Source organism: Octodon degus, unplaced genomic scaffold (genome assembly GCF_000260255.1).
Source record: "Octodon degus isolate 3935 unplaced genomic scaffold, OctDeg1.0 scaffold00256, whole genome shotgun sequence".
Lineage (NCBI taxonomy): Eukaryota > Metazoa > Chordata > Mammalia > Rodentia > Octodontidae > Octodon > Octodon degus.
Window position 1 is genome coordinate 2801867 of NW_004524832.1, and position 10241 is coordinate 2812107.

Consider the following 10241-nt stretch of genomic DNA (forward strand, 5'->3'; position numbering starts at 1 on the left):
GTCTATCTTCACTTTCATTAAAATGGATTTACTTGCATGTGATTGAGATTTTAATTTCCTGCATATCTCTTTGAATCTGCTTCATGCATTCTATTTTTTTCCTATATTGCTCATTCAAGGATACCATCATTTTTCTATTTTTCTCTTTTTATCAGTGTCATCTTTAGAAGCACTCAGTAATTCTTTCAATATAGTTATCATTTCTTTCTTTACTTCGAAGATTATTTTGTGATCTGAGGTCCTGTATACCTGTCTGCAGTTTTCTTTACTTCAGACGCTATTATTTCAGAAATTTCAGGTGTGTGGCTTCCAATTTCTTCTAAGCTATTGCCTCCTGCATTTGGGTGGGCTTGGGGCCTGAGAATACATTTGCTCCTTCTCTTTGTCATTTTGTATAGAATTGTCCTCTGACCTTTGCTGTAGAGCTTTTGCTCAGTAATTACCTTAGCACCTACCAATATTATTACCCAAAAGATGTGGTTAAGGCAGTTACAGTTTTGTATTTACAGTACTATTATTAGCAACTCTAATAATGGGTAGTGAAATTTAGCAACTGACAAACTTTTGTAACTAATAGGCTTGTACTTTAGACCTTAAGGGCAGGCATTATGACTGTATAGCTAAACACATATTAAATTTGGAATTTATATTTAAATTAGTTCCCCTAAGTTCTGTCTGATCACTTCCTCTTGATTATCCTGGAGTCTTACAGGCAGACTTTTACCCCAGTTACTTGTTGCCTCCTCGTTGGATCAAGAGAGAGAGAGAGAGAGAGAGAGAGAGAGAGAGAGAGAGAGAGAGAGAGAGAGAGAGAGGATGCTCTCATAGATCAGGGTCTAGTAAAGTGTCTCAGCTCACTGGGTCCAGATCTACAAAGTTTGAATTTGTCCAGCTAGGCCTGGCTTGAGTCTGGCTGTTGTGCTCATCTTCTTACTGCTGCAGCCTGTGGAGGTGAATTCACTGTGCCCCACTGGCAAGCTGATCTGCTTCTGGATTAGCTGACTGGATCACCCCTTGCCTCTCTTCTGGGAGTTCCACCACAGAGTTCCACTTCAGGCCTGACCGCTGCCTGTAGGGAGGTTCCAGTGGGCCAAGAGTCTCAGGCACTGGCTGCTGGCTGGAACCTGGAAGTTCTAGCAGGCACTGGGCCCACTCACTTGCTGGAGTGAGATTCTGTTTCAAAATGAAAATCAAAAGGGCTGAAGATGGAGCTTAGTGGTAGAATGCCTGTGAATTTAATCCTCGGTTCTGCAAAACAAAACAGAGCTCCCCCAAACTCTTATTATTAGCTAACTCTGTATGTACACAAGAGCTGTCATTTTGATTCTTAATCTATTTACAAAAAATAAAGTGGGAAACTCCACAACTAATGTGGTATAAGACAAGCAGCTGCTTCACATGCACAGGTTAGCATTAATGAGGATGTCAAGAAATCAGAACTTTTATATATTGCTGATGGAATATAAAAGGTACAACCACTTTGGAAAATAATTTGTCAAAATGTTATACATAGAATTAAGCAAGTTAACATAGAATTAAACAGAGGCCCCAGCAATTCCACTTCTACATATCTAAGGGAAATGAAAACATATTCCCATAAGAACTTGTACAGCAGTGTGCATAGGAACATCATTCACAGTAGCCAAAAGGCACAAGTGAAGCTAAATGGCCCTCACTAGAGATTAGCCAAAGCATACTATACTTGTATAACAGAATGCTATTTAGCAGTAAACAAGAATTTCAATATTTTTTTAAAAAAGAATTGTCACATGTTGAATCTGTAAGATAAGCTTTATTTTTAAATGATTGACTTTTATTTGCATATTCTAAAGTCTTATCCCACCTCTCAATTTTATAGCCATAGAATTAGTCTCAGGTGTATCAGTGTTTTTAGTTTCTTAATTAAATGCCATAAACTGCTAGGTATATACATTTAATAATTCATAGACAACAAAGGTGATTCTATTAATTTTTTTAATATAGTTAGTACAGGGTCTACAGGGTCTTACTACATAGATTGGACTCATAGTGATCCTCCTGTTTTAGCCTCCCAAGCACTGGGATTACAGGCAGGTGCCACCACACCCAGTCTCATTCATCATCTTAGTGTGCCCTTGGGGAGGGACCAGCATAGCATGCCAGGGATACAACCCCAGTCTCTGTGCCTGCCTAAGCAGGCACTTTAGTCTGCTGAGCTATCTGGCCAGCCTTCTATTCAAAATTTGATCATCCATTCATTAAACATAGATCTACTTTGTTTTGTTTTGTTTAAGCACTAGATATTGTGAGTTATGGTTTGTGTCTAGTTGTCCCCTCAAAGCCATACAGTCATTGAGGTGGGCTTCTAGAGCTAGTGATTAATTCATAATTTAGTGCTGGGATAACACCCACCCCATAGCATGAAATATAAGGAAGGGAAAGTGGCTTGTTTCTGCTGCCACTGCTGCTACTTCTCCCGTTTGCTCTTGTTGTTTTGTTTTCTGCTGCCATGAACTGCTGCTTTCTGCCATGTGCCACTTGGCCTTGGAGCCAGCTCAGTATGGACTGAAACCTTCACTAACTGTGAGTTAAATAAATCTTGCCTTCCTTAATTCTGGGTGTCAGGTATTTTGTCCAGCAATAAGAGAAAAGTAACAGACATTGTGAGATAAATAGCCTCCATCCTACCATCATAGAATTATAGTTTAATAGGTTAGAAATGTGATGGGTTGGGACTCATGATAGAAGGAGTTCAAGCTAGGTGTGGTAGCACATACCTGTCATCCCAGCACTAGGAAGGGTGAGGCAGGAGGATCACCATGCATTTGAGGCCAGCCTGAGTTAAATAGTGAATTTAAGATTGGTTTGAACTACATGGCAAGACCCTGTCTAAAACAACAACAACAACAACAAAAAAAAAAAAGGCAGTGTACATCAAAGGATTCTAGCATAGGCACCAGGGTTAGAGAATATCTTGTAAAGAAAGTATACTGCCATCTGATAAAACTGTGATGGTATGAAACAAGGTAATTTTAAAAATCCTAATGCATGTGCAATGGTACATGCTTTTAGGGGGACTTTCGGCTTGCAAAAGCAGGAGGGCAATGCAAGTCCTTCCTTGGCTTTTTAAACATCTCAAAAAAATTTAAAGGAGCTCAGTATGTATGTGTTGAGGTATATATTTCCATGGTATGGTACTCCTGTCTCACTGTCAACTAACCAACCAATTAACTTACCTATCCTAAATTCAATAATGACCTTTTGATGCCCATCAAAATAATAAACTAGCTGTTTGAGACCTTCTCAACTCCATGTCATTTTAACTCTTCATCATTGATCTGCTTTTCCAGGTGTCTTAGTCCATTCAAGCTGTTACAGTGAAATACTTTAGCCTGAATAATTTATAAGTAGTAGACATTTGCTTTTGTTCTGGAGGCTGGAAGTTCCATGGTGCCAGCAGATTTGGTGTCTGGCAAGGACTCTTTACTTATAGGTTGCAATTTCTGTATGACCCTTATGGCAAATGGGGCAGAGAGCTCCAGGTTTCTGTTATAAGAGTCCTAATCCTATTCCTGAGGGCCTAATCACCTCTCAAAGACTTCCACTCCTACTATCATCTTGAGGATCATGTTTAAGCCTACAAATTTGGGCAAAATCATGCATTCAGACCACAGTATCATCCATCTCCTGTTCTGAGTTTCATCATAAGAAAGCGTCTGTCAGTGTGAAGAAGTCTATTTCACATATTTAATCAAATGTGACTTAATAATGAGGGTATATTCTGTTTAGGCAATTCCATTACTAGGCAATTTCATCATTATGCAAACATGGCATGTACCTATACAAACTAAATGAGCTTAGTTGTCACTAAGTAATATAGTCTGTGGGACTACTGCTGATTGGTGGATAGTCAAGGCCAAAATGTTGTTATGTAGCACATGATGGCTGCTGGGTAACAGAAAGGGCTGAATAATGAAGAGCTTATTTTTTATGCCTTAACACATGTCTGCTTGCCAAATGGTCCTTGAAAGTCACACATTCTTCTGGTATAACTTGCAGTTTTTCCCCCAAATGACTGAAGGTTGTGGGTGCTGTTCTGTTGCATCTTTGTGAATGCATCAGTCATTCAGTATTTACTAGTCAGTGATCAGAAGTGACAGAGTATTAGTGAGAGAAGGGTCCTTTAGTTTTATAGGTGAAATACGCAGGTAGCTTCTAAGTACAGTGAGAATTTATTTTTCAGTAATTGTCTTCTTGGATGCAGGTAGATGTACTTCATACTAAACATTATTAATCATGGATTATTATGATTACATGAATAAATGCATTTCCTTAGTTTTTTGAAAAAACAGTTTTAGTTTTAGCTTTTTTATCTCTACTTTTTTTTTTTTAACCTGGGGATTGAACTCAGGCCCTTGCACTTGCTAGACAAGCATTTATTCTACTGAGCTATCTCCCCAGCCCCTTCACATCTGCTGTGAATAAAATGTTTGCCCTTATTGATATAAATTTGTTAGCATGATTTCCAGATTTAATCTTCATGATATAACAATAAAACTGTCCAAAAAGACTACTATGTTTTTCCTAAAATATTATGGAGTACTATACCCACATGTGTTTCAATGAAAAGTATTGATGTTACTAAATTTGAAAATACATAGTTGGATATGTTTGTAATCTGAACATGTGGGCGGCTTCAACAGAAGGATCATGAGGTTTAAGCTACATGGAAACCTGCCTCAAAATAACCAAAATAAATAAGTTTTAAAAATAATCCCTGCATGGCAGGAGAGGCAACAGGCATAGAAACACTTGGAATCCTGGCAACACAAATAACATAAAAAGATTTTTTTATGCAGAACAATAGCAGAAAAATTACCAGGCATGGGAAAAATTCTAATGTACACTTAAGTTAGACATATAGCACTCCAAGTAGCATCAACCAAAATATATCAACACCCAGAAATATAATCAAGATCCTAGAAACTCAGTACAAGAACAACACATTAAAAGCTGTTAGAGAAAATAAATAGATCACATATAAAGGAAAACCCATGAGAATGACAGCAGATCTCAACACAACCATCATGTCAAGAAGAGCTTAAAGTAAGTATTTCAAATCCTGAAGGAAAATAACCTCAAACCCAGATTGATATACCCTGAAAAACTATCTTTAAAAATTAACAGGAAAATAAAATACTTCCATGACAAAACAACTTAGAATTTAATGACCCCCCCCAAACAAGTCCTACAAAGAGTACTAAAAGATATAGAAGAGATCAAAATGACAATTCCAAGAACAACAACAGAAAGAAACTGCCAAACAGGGCAAACAATTAAACAAGAGAGGAAAAGTAGGAAATCAACAGTAGGAAAAAAACATGACAAAGATAAACCAATATATACCAGTTATAACCATGAATGTAAATGTTCTCAATTTACTAATGAAAAGAAACAGACTGTCAGAGTGGACCAAAAAACAAAATCCAACAGTGTGCTCTATATATGAAACACATATAACTCAAAAGGAAATTCATAGACTGAAAGTCAAAGGATGGAAAACAATACTACCTGCATGAGGAACTCAGAAAAAAGCAGGGGTAGCTATTCTGTTTGCAGAAAATGTGAACTTCAAACTAAGAATGATCAAATGAGATGAAGGTCATTACATACTTGTTAGGGGAAAACTTCAAAAAAAGAGAATCATAAATATGTATACACCAAATATGGAAGTACCCAACTATATAAGACATATTTTAAAAGATTTGAAAAATCAAATAACCAATAACAGTCTTAACAGGGGATCTTAACACCCCATTATCTCAGAGATAGATTAACTAGACAAAAAAATTAGCAAAGAAGTAGCAGCACTTAACCAAATCTTTGAACAAATAGATTTAGTAGACATTTACAGGGTGTTCCACCCAGCAACATCTGAATAAACTTTTTTTTTAGCTGTACATGGAATGTTTTCTAAAATAGACTATATACTAGTCCACAGAACATGCTTAAGTAAATACAAGGAAGTTGAAATTATTTCATGCATATTATTTGACCATAGTGCCATGAAATTGGAAATTAATCACAACAGAAATGCAAAAATTCTATGAACGCATGGAAATTAAATAGCACCCTCCTGAACAACCAATGAGTCACAGTTGAAATTAAAGAAATTAAAGCAGTATTTACAATCAAACAAAAATTCAAACACAACTTACTGGAATTTGTAGGATGCAATGAAAGCAGTTCTCAGAGGGAAATTTATAGCAGTGAACTCTCACAGGAACACAGAATGAGAACAAATAAACATCCTATTGTTGCACCTCTAGCCTCTAGAAAAAGAAGAACAAGTCAAGCACAAAGCACAAAGAAGGGAGGAAATTATAATGATCAGAGCAGAAATTAGTGCAATGGAGACAAAGAAAAAATACAAAGAATGATCAAAGAGTTAGTTCTTTGAAAGAGTAAACACAATTTATAAACCCCTAGCCAACCTCATTAAAAACAAGAAAGGAAAAACATAAATTCATGTAATGAGGAATTAGAAGGGTGAAATTACTACATAGCCTACGGAAAGTCAGAAGATATTCAATATCTACTTCCAAAATCTTTACTCTCATAGGATGGAAAACAGAAGAAATGGACAGATTCCTAGATATACATAAATTACTAAAGCTGAACCAAGAAGATATAAAAATTCTGAATAATCCAGTATCAGTCAGTGCAATTGAAAATGTAATACAAAACTTAACCAACAAAGAAAAGCCCAGGTCCTACTGGGTTCACAGTTGAATTCTACAAGCAATTTAGAGAATGTTTAATGCCAACTTTTTTCAAACTCTTCAATGAAATTGAAAGGGAAGCAATTCTCCCAAACTTGCCTCCTCTCCTGGAGACAAGAATTACTCTGATAGACCAGTCTCCATAATGAACATAGATGCAAAAATAACAAAATATTATCAAAGAGAATGCAGCAAATCAAGAAGATTATACACCATGACTAAGTCGATTCAATCCCAGGGATGCAGGGATGATTCAACATATGCAAATCCATAATTGTAATATACCACATCAACAAAACCAAAGACAAAAGTCACATGATCATCTCAATAGATGCAGAGAAATCTTTTAGCAAAGCCCAACACTTATTTTTGATGAAAAAAAACCCACTTCAAAAAGTGGTATAGATGGTGTTTACCTCAATCAAATAAAAGCCATCTATGACACACTAATAGCTAACATTCTAAATGGACAAAAACTGAAAACTTTCTAAAATCAGGTAAAAGACAAAGGTGTCCACTATCACCATTCCTGTTCAATATAGTTCTGGAAACATTAGCAAGAACAATTAGACAAGAGAGAAATAAAAGGAGTAAGAATTGGAAAGTAGAATGTTAAATTATTATTCAGAGATGACATGGTACTCTACATGGAAGATCCAAAAACTCTACCAAGTCTCATAGAATTAATAAGCAAATTCAGTAGCATAGCAGATACAAAGTCAATTTTCCAGCATCAATAGCATTCCTGTACACAAACAACAAACACAGTGAGAAAGAAATGATGGAAACTGCATCTTCACAATAACATCCAAAAATGAAATACTTAGGAATTAATCTAACAAAAGAAGTAAACCATCTATATAATGAAAATGACAGTACTCTGGAAAAAAGAGGTCAAAGAGGATTTCAGAAAATGGAAAGATATTCCTTGCTCCTGGATAAGAAGAACCAACATTGTGAAAATGGCCATATTCTAACAACTATTATACAGATTTAATACAATCCCAATCTAAATATCATTAGCATACTTCACAGATTTAGAGAAAACATTGTTAAAATTCATTCAGAATCAGAAAAGACCTAGACTAGCAAAGATAATCCTGGCCAACAAAGGTAAGGCAGGAGTCATTGCAATCCCTGACTTGAAACTGTACTACAAAGATACTGCGATAAAAATCAGCATGGTACTGGAAAAAAACAAAAAACAAAACAACAGCAGCAACAACAAAACCAGACCTGAGGATCAGTGGAACAGATTAGGAGATGCAGAAACAACTATAAATGCACTCAGCCACCTTATCTATGACAAAGGGCCCAAACATGTCCACTGGAAGAAAGCCTCTTTAACAATGGTGCTGGAAAAACTAGGTTTCCACATGCTGAGATTAAAACTTGACTCACGTCTATCAGCATGCACTAAACTAAAATCAAAATGGATCAAAGATTTAAATATTAAAACAGAAATACTCAACCTGCTGAAAATAGAACTCTTGAAGATACAGGTTTAGGCAAACACTTCCATAGTATGAGAAATACTAAAAAGAATCAACTATGATCTCATTAAAAAGCTTTGCACAACAGAAGAAATCACCAGTAGAGTGCAGGAACTGTCCACAGAGTGGAAGACAATTTTAGTTGTCCCTAGACAAAGGACTGATACCTAAAATATATAAAAGACTCAAAAATATCAGACATCCCAAATTTTAAGACTCAGTCCATAAGTGGGTATCTGAAATGAATTGAAATTTCTCAGAAGGTGAAGTTCAAATGGCAAAGAAATTTACGAAAAAAGGTTCAATATCACTGATCATATAAGATGCAAATTAACACCTGAGTATTTTTATTTCAAACAAGCTCCTGGGTGAAACTAACATTGCTGATCCTTAGACCACAGTTTGAGTATCAAGGTTCTGAGTCATTATTCCTGAAGAGGTGGGTAAGACAAAGCTGGGGTTGTGCTCTTTGACAGGGAGACCACTCATGATCTACTGTCATAGCAAATTTATGAAGAGAGAAGAGCACACATAGATAATCTTATCTTTAGAGTTTATTTTGCTTTTCTTGTGAATTTTAAGAATTTTATTTTTCTACTCATTTCAATTGATTTCAAACAGGTGCTTGGACCACTGAGCTAGCTCCTCAGCCCATTCAATTGATTTCAAGAGAAAAATACCAATCAACTGTTGGAATAGTTGAGCTCATATTGTATAACCTTAGCACATTGTACCCCTAAATGCGCACTTGCACATGCATGCGTGAGTACACACACACACACACACACACACACACACACCCCTAAACAGGACTGATTCTAATCAAGCAAATGTGAGGACAGGTAAAGAGGAGCTGGTGTAAGAACAAGGCAGTTACTGTTCTCCTTAATTACTGTTCTCCCAATTATGATGATGCTGGCACATGCCAAATGACTTAGTTACTGTTCTCTTTGCTGGAACAAAATACCCAACACCCAAAGTTCAAGGGGGAAAGGTTTATTTAGCTCACAGTTTATAGAGGTTTTAGTCCATAATCGATTGGCCCCAAGGCTGTGTAGCACATAGCAGAGAACAGTCCATGGTGCTCACAAAAGCAACAAGAGGGGGTAGGCAAGACTCTATGTCCCTAATATTGAATGCAGGCTACAGGCCCTAAATTAGATGTAGCTCTCAGACCCTTAGTCCCATCCAGCACTATGCCAAGGCAAACAGTATGCAGATTTAATAATCACATGCCCTTAATCCCAGCATCACTCCAGATTCAGCCACCCCTGAAAAAGGTCTGTGACCACAAGAGGCTTTGAGGGAACATCTAGACACAAACCTTAACAGTTACTTTATTGTATTTTAAAGACAGATTTTTAAAATCTGTCTTAGAGCTTTTTGAGTGTCATACATTCTTAAATATTTTTAAATTGACATCTAAAATTATTTATCATAAATTTAAATAATGGCAAGAGTACTTTTATGGGTTTTGCAAATAGTGATGGGATAAGTGTAGATTACATGACGGGAAGTATTATGAGGGTGATTCGTGGCAATGTGCTTTTTAGTGTAATAATTTAGACTGTAAGTATGCATCATATTTTCCTATTAATGCACACAAACCTGTAAAAGTTTATTTTGGATTGATTTATTATTATAAATGCTAGCAATATACATTTTTTTAAGTTATGTATTTTATACAGAGTCTCACTACTGTAGCTCGGACTTCCAGTGATCCTCCTGTTTTCAGTCTCCTCGGCGCTTTGATTACAGGTGTCTGCCACCACACCTGGAGTTTTTCATCAGCTCAGTGCACCCAGGGATGGGGCTGGTGCGGCATGCAGGACTGGGGGTGGAACCCCGGTCTCCTTGCCCTTGCCTAAGTAGGTGCGTAGTCTGCTGTGTATTGCTGGTCCTTCATGCCAATTTCCTTCCTTCCTTCCTTCCTTCCTTCCTTCCTTCCTTCCTTCCTTCCTTCCTTCCTTCCTTCCCCCCTTCCTCT